We start from the raw sequence: 11252 nt of genomic DNA on the forward strand, positions 1-11252 counted from the left end.
GGCAAGAATTTTAGAGCCTCTTCCTGTCTTGAGTCCCCTGGACTCACTAAGGATAAGCTCTTGCAGAAGAGAGGAAGCAAAGAAGACTCCCATAGCAACAGCACTCCTTCCCCTATCTCTCCGAATCTCTCTGTGTGCAACCTCTGGATTTTCATCTGTAGAATGGAAAAAGATAAGCTTTGCCCCATTTTCCTTTCCCACAGGCATTGAAAAATTATGAGGAGAGCCGGGGGATGTAAAAAAGCATAAATATAAATAGTTTAGGAAAAACAGATTAAAAACAAAAGATAAAAACCCACAAACCATAGAAGAATACAGGAAAAAAAAAAAGAACAAAATAAGTATGACATAAGAAAGAGAAAAAACCAAAGGTACAGAAAAGAAATCATGATCCCAAGTATTTGCATTGCTGAGGCTTTTACTTCCACAGTAATGTGCACTTCCTAGATTGACAATACTGTGCAGGAGCAGTTTGTCCTCATAAACATTGATTTCACACATAACCAGTTGAAAGGATCACAAAAACCCAGTCTTCTGTGAGATGTCTGGAAATAGCTATATCCAAGTTACAATTCCAGGGAACAAGGAGAAAAAGTCAATACAGCGTGGTGCACTACAACATGTTTCCACGTTCTGCCTGGGATTGCTCCCCAAGTACCTCCTACTGGGATAATTTGAAACTTTTGACATCCATGACCAGTGCATACAAATTGTATTCTCCTTTGCTTTTTCTTTATCATCTTCCTCCCAACCTTCCTCTTAGTTCTTTGGGTCAAAAGGGCATAACTTCCTGTCTGCCTCCTAAAGCCATAGTCTTTTTTACTTTGAAAAAATATTGAGTTGAAGACTAATTTTATTTTGCAGATGACTGAACATGAAAATATTTAAAATCCATAGGAACAGAAATGGAGATCTTTTTTAATGAAAAAAAAAATCAAGCAAAGTGGTTCCCTCAGAATACTTACAAAAAAAGAAACAGATGTGAAAAAACCTAAATGTGAATATAAAATAAAAGCCAGACCTGTAAATTTTTTTTTTACATATCCTCAAAATATGGAAACAACTTACTTGGAAAAGTGAAAAGTAAGGTGAAAATACATCAGTATAGGCCTAAAAAAACAGAATCAATGAAAAAAACAAAGTGAGTGGGGATTTGGACAAGCCAAATAAATGCTGACAGGACTTGAGGAGAGCAAATAAAATAATCTTACTAGGGAAAGACAGTCTCTGCATGATAGCTCAAAAAAAATTGGAAAGATGACACTTCAAAAGATGATCCGTTATCTTCATCAAGAATTTCCTAAATTCTTACCCTAAACAGGCTGTAGTAAATAATTTCTGCAGCTGATCAGCATGCTACCTAAAAGGATGTTTGTTTATTTTCTATAAATCAGAGACCAAGGTTACTTTGAAGTTACCAGACAGTAACACCACACACACTTCCTTGCGGTGTGTGGGTTGTTTCCAGGCTGAAAGGTTTAGAAAGATGTACAACTGAACTCCTAAACAGAAAATTCATCCCATTTAGTTCTGTAAGTTAATCAATTTAATATAATAACACAAACTGTTAGTTTTTCTCATTATTTTGAGAAAGAACAGTAAAAGCCACACCTGAAAATTGTGGGGTTAGAGGCTTCACTTAGCACAAACAGCTACAATCCTTATTCCCTCTAGGAAATGAAGCCTCATTCTCAGTGAATTTTGATGTTCAAAATACATGCTCACTCAAAAATCCCAAGTACGTGTCTGACAGAAAACAGAGGTTTGGGTGATTTTCTTCTTCATAATTTTAAGATATGTAAGATGTTGTGCATACAGGTACAGCTTCTAATTCTTCAAATTAATTTGGTTTATAATATGCAAGATGTCAACTGCCAAAAAATGGGAAAAAAAAGTGACAACAGTTATCATTTTACTTGCAGAAATTTCATTAGTACCAGTGACAAAAAAAAACCCCCAAACTTTTAAAATTAGGACATCAGTGCAAGGTCTTTATGAAACTTCCTAAGCAATGATGACAGCCCAAAGCAGACGCTTCTAAAATTTCTTCAGTTCATATCTCACAGACCAATGATTTTCTGCAATCTCTAATGTTGCACCCAGTAATGCACTGTAATCTCATACAATAGCACAGTCAGTACAGAGCAACCCTGTACATTAGCATTAACGTTAGTGAACAAATAGAATATCTCCATAGATATAACTGAAGACAGTTTAGATCCCCTCCCGTCCCCTCCCCTCTCCTCATGTGCTGTTTGCTTTGCAGCTCTCTGGAGCAGACATTTTTCATTCTGCATTTGATAGTAGATGAAATGTCTTTAGTGTCCTTTCCACCTTTGTTACTTTTTCTCTTCTATACCCTGGAAGAATCCCATCCTCATCTCACAGACTGGTGACTCCTTGTCATCTCCAGACAGATGACAGTGTAAGTCTTGCTTGAAGTGACTCAAATAGCAAATACCTGCTGCAGAGTGACAGTGTGATTGATATCTTACCTGCACAGTTTGCCTATCCTTTCTAAGCAATTTCACCAAAAACCTCGCAGATAATGCCAAAACCCTTAGTTTCAACATTTGTGGCTCTACCTTCTCAAGCAGATATTTTCCAGAGAGATGACAAACCTTTTTCTCCAGACCTCAGAAGGCTGACAATACAAATCACTGCAAGGTAATATCCCCTGAAAGATAAGAAATACTCTCACAATTTGGCAAAAATCTTAAAACAGCTAAGTTCTCCCTTCCTGAAGCAAAGGACCATTATCAATACCTGTTCATCACTTCCTGGAACCCTTGCCAAGAGACCCAGAATATCTCAGTTTCCTCTTTCAACCCACTCAAACATTATGCAGAACTTTGAAGAAGCAATGAAACAACAAGCACCTTGAAAAAAGACACCACCTCTATTTCTGTACAGTTCCATGGAAATGAAGCAGTCTTGTGAGAGGAAAAACTCATTAAGAAGGGCCAAAATGCTGCAATTCCAGATTTGCTTTGTGCATAGACATCTCTAAGCTACCAGTCCTACCTTAAAAGTAGCTGGCAAAGCTGCAATGAGGAAAGACAGAGGTGATTCTTGCTGGGAGAAAGACAGGCATCACAGAAGTTGCTGTTTCCTCTTCTATACCACACATCCTTGAGGGCATCTGTTTCTAGATTATTAAATTAATCTTCTGCCTGTAACTCATTTTTGTTTTTTCACAAACATAAACTCCCTTGGCAGCTGTTCTCAAGTAGGGAAAGTATCAGGCCTCAAAGGAAGGTTTTTGCTGGGGGAGAGAAGTGAAGACTATGGAACTTGAAGGGGCAGATGCAGCCCTGCTTTAAATATGACTTAGAGCCATGATTTAATGATGTGGCACTTGAGTGCATGGAGGTCTTGCTGACCATACTGACTGGGAAAGCACAGGGAAGGGGAAAGAAACTCTATCAGCATCATGGTAAATGCCCAACTGGGATACCTCGCACAGGAGACGCAGGTCATGATTCTGACTTCACAGTTTTCAGAATTACACAGAGCACTCATCTTTTCTTTGTGTATTTGCCTCAACAAGCTCCTCATAGAAGCACACACTTTTTTTTTTTTAATTGAATCAAATGATGAAACAGTTTTTCTGGAGTGAAGAAATAATTGTTCAGAATTGATTATAATGATGTTCAAACAAACAAACACGCCTGAAAATGCAAGCTCTGAAATAGCTATTAAACATTCAAAACACTGTTCTTTACCTTTAATAAGTCTTTCACTAGAGCAGCCTCTTTCTTTTTCCACGGAACTCAGGTCTTATCTGTCTCATCTAATAAAGCTGATCAGAAATGTAACTAATAAATTAGGGTAAAATACACATTTCTTTGAGTTTTCACCTTTTGTTAAGAAAACTTTTTCTTGTTAGAATCACGTGTGTGATTCTGGTACTCTCAAGGAAAAAAGATGCCTGCAACCTCTAGGGGAAGGTATTGAACAGTTTGCATTGGTTTTGGGGTTAATCCAGGGAGCAGAACAAAGTTATCTGAACCCTCTGATACGTGGCTTCCTGAGGCTCTGATAGGCAAACCAAGATTATTGAGACAACCAGACAGGCCAAATAAGAGGGTGGTTAAAGACTGTCTATGTTTAACTGGCGTAACACTGGTCCTGAGGACAGTCTGGTCTTGCCTAGTAGCCTCTTGTGTGGGTTAGACAAGAAGAGAGGAATTTATATCTCTGTGGAGCTGTGGAGAAAAACAAGTTATTCCAGAAAGGAAGAGAAAGTGAAGTCTGGCTTCATATGGCTTTACCTTTTCTGACTGGGGTTCTTTGTTGCCTAGTAAGTGAAAACTCCAACTGACTCTAATCACATGATAAAGGCATTTATACCTTTTCATCATGTGGACTCATTGGTGTCTGTGACTTGTTGAGTTCAGTTACACTTCCTCCTGATTGTAGCATTAACAGGGTCTTCTTCCTAAGAGCTAATTTTCGCAGATTTTTCATGGAGTTTAAAGTAATTTTCATCTCTGCCCAACCTGTAGGTGTGTTGGGGCAATCCCAGACAAACCTGCAGGCTGGGTGGAGAAATGATTGAGAGCAGCCCTGCAGAGAAGGACTTGGGGTGATGGCTGCCAAAAAACTCAGCATGACTTGGCATTGTGGGCTTGCAGCCCAGAAAGCCAATGCAATCCTGGACTGCATCAAAAGGAGCACAAGTAGCAGGTCAAGGAAGGGGATTCTGCCCCTCTGCTCCACTCTGGTGAGACCTCACCTCGAGTGCTGCACACAGCTCTGGGCCCCTAACATAAGAAGGACATGAATTGTTGGAAAAAGTCCAGAGGAAGGAACAAAGATGATAAGACCACCTTCCCTATGAAGAGAGGCTGAGAAAGTTGGAGCTGTGCAGTCTGGAGAAGAGAAGATTGAGTGGAGACCTCATAGCAACCTTCCACCATGTGAAGGTGGCCTGTGGGGAAGCTAGAGAGGGAATCTTTGTCAGGAGCTGTAGTGACAGGACAAGGGGGAATTGCTTCAAACTGAGAGTAGCTTTAGATTAGATAGGAAAAGCTTTAGATTAGTTAGGAAAAAATTCTTTACTAAGAATTTACTGTGAGGGCAGTAAGGCACTGACACAGGTTGCCCAGAGAAATTGTGGATGCCCCATCCCTGGAAGCATTCAAGGCCAGGTTGGATGGGACTTTGAGCAACACGGTCTAAGTGGGAGGTGTCCCTGTCTTTGGCAGGGAGTTGGAAGTACATGATCTTTAGGTCCCTTCCAACCCAAACCATTCTATGATTCTATGAATATAATGTTGGTCAGGTTGGCTGAAGTGGGAAGCCTGGGTTACCTGCTAGCAGGGAGAACTCAGATGCCATGCACACTCCTCACAGTGTGCAAATCAGTCACACACACATTGGTTCTCTAACTTGCACTCGTATAGTCTGTATTCAGAGAACACTCCTTTTTTTTAAAAAAATGGGTTAAAGTTATTTCAGTCTCTTTGGGATTAGGAAGTTAGTATTTATTTCTGAAACATCAACAGGGCTCTGAAATGGTTTGTAATTAACCCAATGAAAATTCAGAGTAACACCAATGATTTTAGTAGTGTTCTGTTAATTTAGACATGAGGGAGCCTGAGCAGAATAGGAGTTGGAATCAAATCCATTATCCACAGAAGCAGAATGCTCTAACATAATCATAAATATTTGCCACATGCAAAACTACACTTCCCAGTGCTAACTGTGATCTTGTGATTTGATTAGAAAAAACCCCACTCCCTAATTTTCAGTGTCATTTTATCAGTTTTAAACACAAGGGTTTTTAGAGACCATTCCATGTACTATTCTTGAGCTAAATTGCCTATTATTAAAGGCATAATTTTTATATAAGTAAAGACCAGACAAGAACATTATCATATAAATAAGTATGATAAATAAAATAAAGGTTAAATTTATGTATACTTCTTAATCATGTGATAATCAGTGAGGACACAAACATGAAATAATGAATTTTGCTGGTTACATTGTTATTTTGCTCTTCATGCTAATTATTTCCTGCAAGTCAAAACATTTCCCTTTTTTTCTGTTTGGTTTTTGTATTTAGCACAGAAAGAAAGATAACTACCCCAATAAAATATAAACATTATCAGAAAAAGTGGAGGGAAAATAAAAGACTGACGACTATAGGGAATTTAACTCAGCACATCTTATCCATGCAGAGGCAGGAGTTTTGTTCTCTATTATTTTAAAAGTAGATTGTAAACCATCTACTTACTGTGTGTTTCAACAAATTGTCTGAAACCTCCCCATATTTTTTAAAGTTTATGCCTTTTTACATTGTTTTTAGCTGGGCAGCCCCATGGATTTTTTATTATTTAACATACATGTACTTCAGTTAAACTGTTTGTTTTCTGATCTTCCCTGTCTACCAGATGATGGAATAATTCTCTTCCATCATACCCAGCATCATGCCTTATTGCCATGGTTAGGAAAGAACTGCTGAATGATCCAAATGAGAAACATAAATATACACATCTGCATTTATATGTGTGTAGGGTTATAAAACAGGCTTCCAACATACAGAGGAAGAGTACAATGGTTAAAGCCTACGCTGACTGCTCAGGAACATCATCCATTAGCATTGCCTACACTTTTAAAGTCCAGTTCCTTTGTTTTGTTTTAAGTATTAGCTTTTAGAATGAATTAAAACTGGAACTCGGATAAAGGCCTTTACTAATTACTTTATTTACTACTGGGAATTAGGAAATTCCCCTACAATTCCCACAAGGATGCAGACAGAGTCTGGACAGACAGACAAGTGAAAAGTGGGAGCTAATGAATATTGCTCCAGTGTCAGACAGGTAAAGCACTCCCCCCTTCCTGTTAATTCAGTCGAAACAATGAAGAGAAAAACCCAACCCACCCTTGTCTTGTTTGGCTTAGACATGAACCCTTGATAAGACTCAAGAAAACAAGAAACTTTGTAATAGATTTTAGCTACCTTTGGCTGACAAATTCATATGTCATAAAAACAAAAAAATAGCGGTGCACTTCTGCCACTCAGCTTGATATGTTATAGATTACGGAAAATTACTGAGATAAAGAATTATATAACATTTAAACTTGAATATTACATACTTTACATTTCTCTACAGAAAGGATATCCCAGCAGGAAGGAGAAAGGTGGAGCACAATCCCTGTAGCATTTCTTGTTCTGCATTGTACAAAACTTTGTAGGGACACAGGAAGAGGATACGGAAGTTTCTACAGGAAAACAGAGAAAAGTTCAAACATAAACAGCATCCAAAAAATTTACCAACACTTTATAACATTTCCTTCTTCTTTTTAAATGTTTTAGGACAGTGACATTATAGCATAGTTTTCTACACATTTCTACATGCAAGTATTTTTATAATTTCTCTAATAATATTAATTGCAATGATATCTCAAAGTAAATTTAAGATGAATTGTGAAAAAAATAAGAATTTATCAGAGTAACATATCCAATAATCCATTTGGGATCGCATCCTCCTTTTAACAGAATGAGCAAGTGTCAGACTGACAAATTTATACTGCAATCTATGCATAACTTTGAAGAAACTTGTTATTTAACCAAAGTCCCCCTGAAGACCACTTCCTCAAGGCACCCCTGACTGGAATCCACCACAGTCAAAAGAAACCTATCATAACTTCAACACCTTTCACTGAAGGATAGAAAATTTTGCTTTGGCAAAGCTTAAGAGCATGCTTCAATCTAGTGTTGCAGGCAGCTGGAATATGAATGAGAGGCTTTAGCCAAAGACCTGTCCTATCACCTGCAGCAGCCAAGGTGGGATGGTGCCAGTGGTGGGATACATCCATGTTAGCTGTTCCCACAGGCTTGTATGTAAAGGAACGTCCCTGTGTGAGCCTCCAGGAGCACCCTGGCAGTCATGCTCGTACCTCCTGAGCTGGGACCAAAGCCCCTTCCCAGCCGCACTCTCCACACACACACCAGCTCGACCCTAGGTTTCCTTTAGCAGAGTCTCAGACCACCCTTAAAATAATTTAATCTTGGTGCAATAACTAATTAAAAAAACACCAACTCGAGCTGGCGTCTCTGAGGAGGGACCCCAAAAAAGGATCCCCTTTGCTTTTATCCCCTCGCAGCCTAAGCACCGGGAAACCTGAGGGTCCTCTGCTCCTGCCGCATCTCTGACAGTCCGGTCCCTGTGGCCGGCAGGTGCCGGGGCCCTTTGCAATGCACTTCACAGCCCCTTGCCTGGGGCTCCAGCCACACAGAGCTCAACCCACGGCTCTGCTGCAGCTGCACCCGGAGCCACCTGCATTAAATGCATTCCTCAACGTGTTGTTGCTTGAATACATTTTGTGTTAAGCAAAATGCAGAGCGCAGGGTTAGCTCCTAAGAATTTGTTTAGTAATTGTGGACTTTGGATTGTGTTTATGGCCTCTTGCTATGCCTGGCTATGAAGGGGCCGATGGTTTGCATCGAAAGAGATTTCCATAGAAATGTGGCATCTTTTGACAGCGCCCAGTCTGGAGCACAAAAGAGCCAAGGCAATATTCATACAACTGTAGATTTGGCTGCACATCCTCAATTCTCTTAGAACTGCAACTACCACAAGCATGTGATGATTAGGGTATCAGCTGGGATAATGGGTAACAGCTTTTCAGTAATAATGCCTGTTTCAGGTACAGGTAGGACAGTAGTCATGATCTGTTACAGAGCAAGGGAGTATGTGAAAGATGTATAAACTGGGGATTTTTTTGAGGAACAAGATCAAGTTTGCATCGCAAGCCTACGTTACCTGAGTTTTTAGAAGGATCAAAATGCTGTCACTTTAAAATTACTTAGATGTGAGTTCATCTACACTGAAAACCTTTCATACTTGTAGTTAAAATGTAGAGCAAATAAAATCTCCTCATTAGCAGATGAAAAGTGATTCCACATTTCAGCTGTACAGAAGGCAGAATATGAAACAAAGATATACTTATGTCTTCTAACCCATAGCACATAGTTAGGGTGGCTGAGTTATCTAGAGAAACTTCCCAGGATCCCTGCATGATCATCAGGGAGAAGCAGGCAACTCGGGAGCATTCATACCAGGGTCATAAATTACATACCTTGAATTATTTTCCAAAATCTTTCTCCATTACCGTTCAAGAAAAAGGAGTGCACACAAACATGCAAAGTAGAGGTATTAAGACATTAGTTTTTAAACTCTTTTTTGTGTCACATGACTTAGAAAAAAGGATTTTTTAGCAAGCAGAATGGACCTACAATTATGCTGATAGCTGTCTTTTCCCATAAGAAACACATAATCTGTGTACTTTATGGTCTGCACCAATGACTGGTGAAAGGGTTAATTTTGACTTCTAAAAACTGAACATTTTGAAGATTTTGCTTTTCCAAAGTGTCTTTTATATGAGGTTTATAATTATGGCTATGGAGTATGAGAACAGGAAGGGCTTTAAGAAAACATCAGTTATTTTATTAGAAAATGCACATCACCAAGAACATGCAACTTTGTAACTATAAAATACAAAAATACATTAATTGGAACATTATAATAAAATACACAGTAATTAGAAAAGAAACAAATGTTGTCATTTTCACCTATCTGAAATTTTTAAGTAGACTTGTGTCCCAAAGTGTGTGTCATACTGGGAAACATAAAACTGTAAGGTCACATGTTGAAGGTAAAATATGTTCAATTTCATTCACCATTTAAAATTTTTAGAATTATTGTGGGCTGAACAGAGGTGGCAATGAGTTGTGCTCCACTTGACCAAAAGCATTTGAGAACAGTAAAAGCAGTTTAATTATGTTCAGATGCTATGGTGATACTTGTCAGTAGAATTACCTTGGATCACTTATATTTAGAGATTAGGTTAGGATAAAATAGACAGATGGGAAATGGTGGGGAGAAGAGACCAATAAAATGCAGCCATAGTTCCAGCTCAGACCTTTAATTAATTAGCTTGGAAAAGAAATTGCTGTAGAACAGATTGGAAGATTTAAGAGAAACCTGAAATAGTTAATTTTTGCATTTAGATTAGACTTCATGGTTAGTCAGAGATTCATGGAATCCTCTTTCTCTGTTTTCACGGGTTGCTCATTAGATGCTTTAGGCTCCTTCAATACAGAGTGACACCACATTCTTTAAATGACAAAAAAAAAAAACCCCATAGGCAATTACACTGCACACAGGATGTAATTCCTTATAAACCTTTCACTAAGAAGGCAAACCTAATGAAATTGCACACGCAATGATGCTGTTACTTGAAACATGTTGGGTCATGTGCTTTCTTCCACAGCACACAGGGAAAGCAAAACATTCAGGAAAGCAAAATGTGCCAGAGGAAGAGGAGTGTAAAGGCAGTCATTTCCCTCAAACACTCCTTCCTGATCAAGCACCACAGCCTTCCGGGGGTGGATAGGGGAGAAGAGGAAAACCTAGGGGTCTCTAAAACATCATTCTCTTAAGACTGCAGGCAGATTTCTAACTGCAACCCAACAACAAATCTCATTCACAGACAGTCACAAGGGAGTAGAACATGCTCCCTAAGGGAAAAAGAAGTCCCTGGGAAGACAGAAGAGGCTCCTGCTTCCCTGCCAAAATCCTACAATCTGTACAGTATACTTGTTTCACGGTGTGAAGAAGCTAACTTAGCCCTTTTCCTGCCTCTGACAGGAAATATTTTTTAGGTTAAAACTTGCAGGATTTCTTTGTTTCAGAAAATGTGACATTAAGTTTTGAAGCTTTTGATGGCAACATGCAATTTTTTTCCCACTAATCTGAACCAACTTTGAACAAGAGATTTCTCAAGAACAAACACAGTTCTGTCGATGTCTGCCATCACCTCTTCTAAAGTTCACAATTTTACTCTAGATAGCTCAGCAAAAAGCCCAGGAAGAAATGCTTGTGGGAAACACTGTGCAACCTCGTCCCTTGAGTTCCCATGGATTTAGAGTCAGTGTTATGTGCTGGAGCTACAGTATTGCACACAGCACTTTTCTTGCCAGTGAAGCTGCCAGTGAGATGAGATAAAACTGAGGACCTGACCACTTTGTGAACAGTGTGGATCCCCAGGGCTTTTTGCAGTAATGAAGTTGTTGGCTCTAAAGCCTGTCCTGGTGCAGCTAGAGGAGAGTGTAGAAGAGAAAAGCCAAACCTCCTAGAGCAACATTCATCAGTATTGATGCAATATTTGCATAAATAATATGTTGTGAACGGCAACCATGAATCTTACATGAATTAGACTGTCATTTCAGCTCAGGCAAT

General features: G+C 39.1%; 1 long non-coding RNA gene across 1 annotated transcript; it reads right to left on the reverse strand.

Moving 5' to 3' along the window:
- Positions 1-2333: 2333 nt before the first annotated feature.
- Positions 2334-7204, reverse strand: LOC119708741. Its single transcript, XR_005259171.1, has 3 exons — positions 7105-7204; positions 2622-2677; positions 2334-2464 (listed from the first exon to the last, which is right to left on the reverse strand). It is a non-coding gene; the product is annotated as an uncharacterized LOC119708741 (long non-coding RNA).
- Positions 7205-11252: the final 4048 nt, after the last annotated feature.

Source organism: Motacilla alba, chromosome 1A, assembly GCF_015832195.1.
Source record: "Motacilla alba alba isolate MOTALB_02 chromosome 1A, Motacilla_alba_V1.0_pri, whole genome shotgun sequence".
Lineage (NCBI taxonomy): Eukaryota > Metazoa > Chordata > Aves > Passeriformes > Motacillidae > Motacilla > Motacilla alba.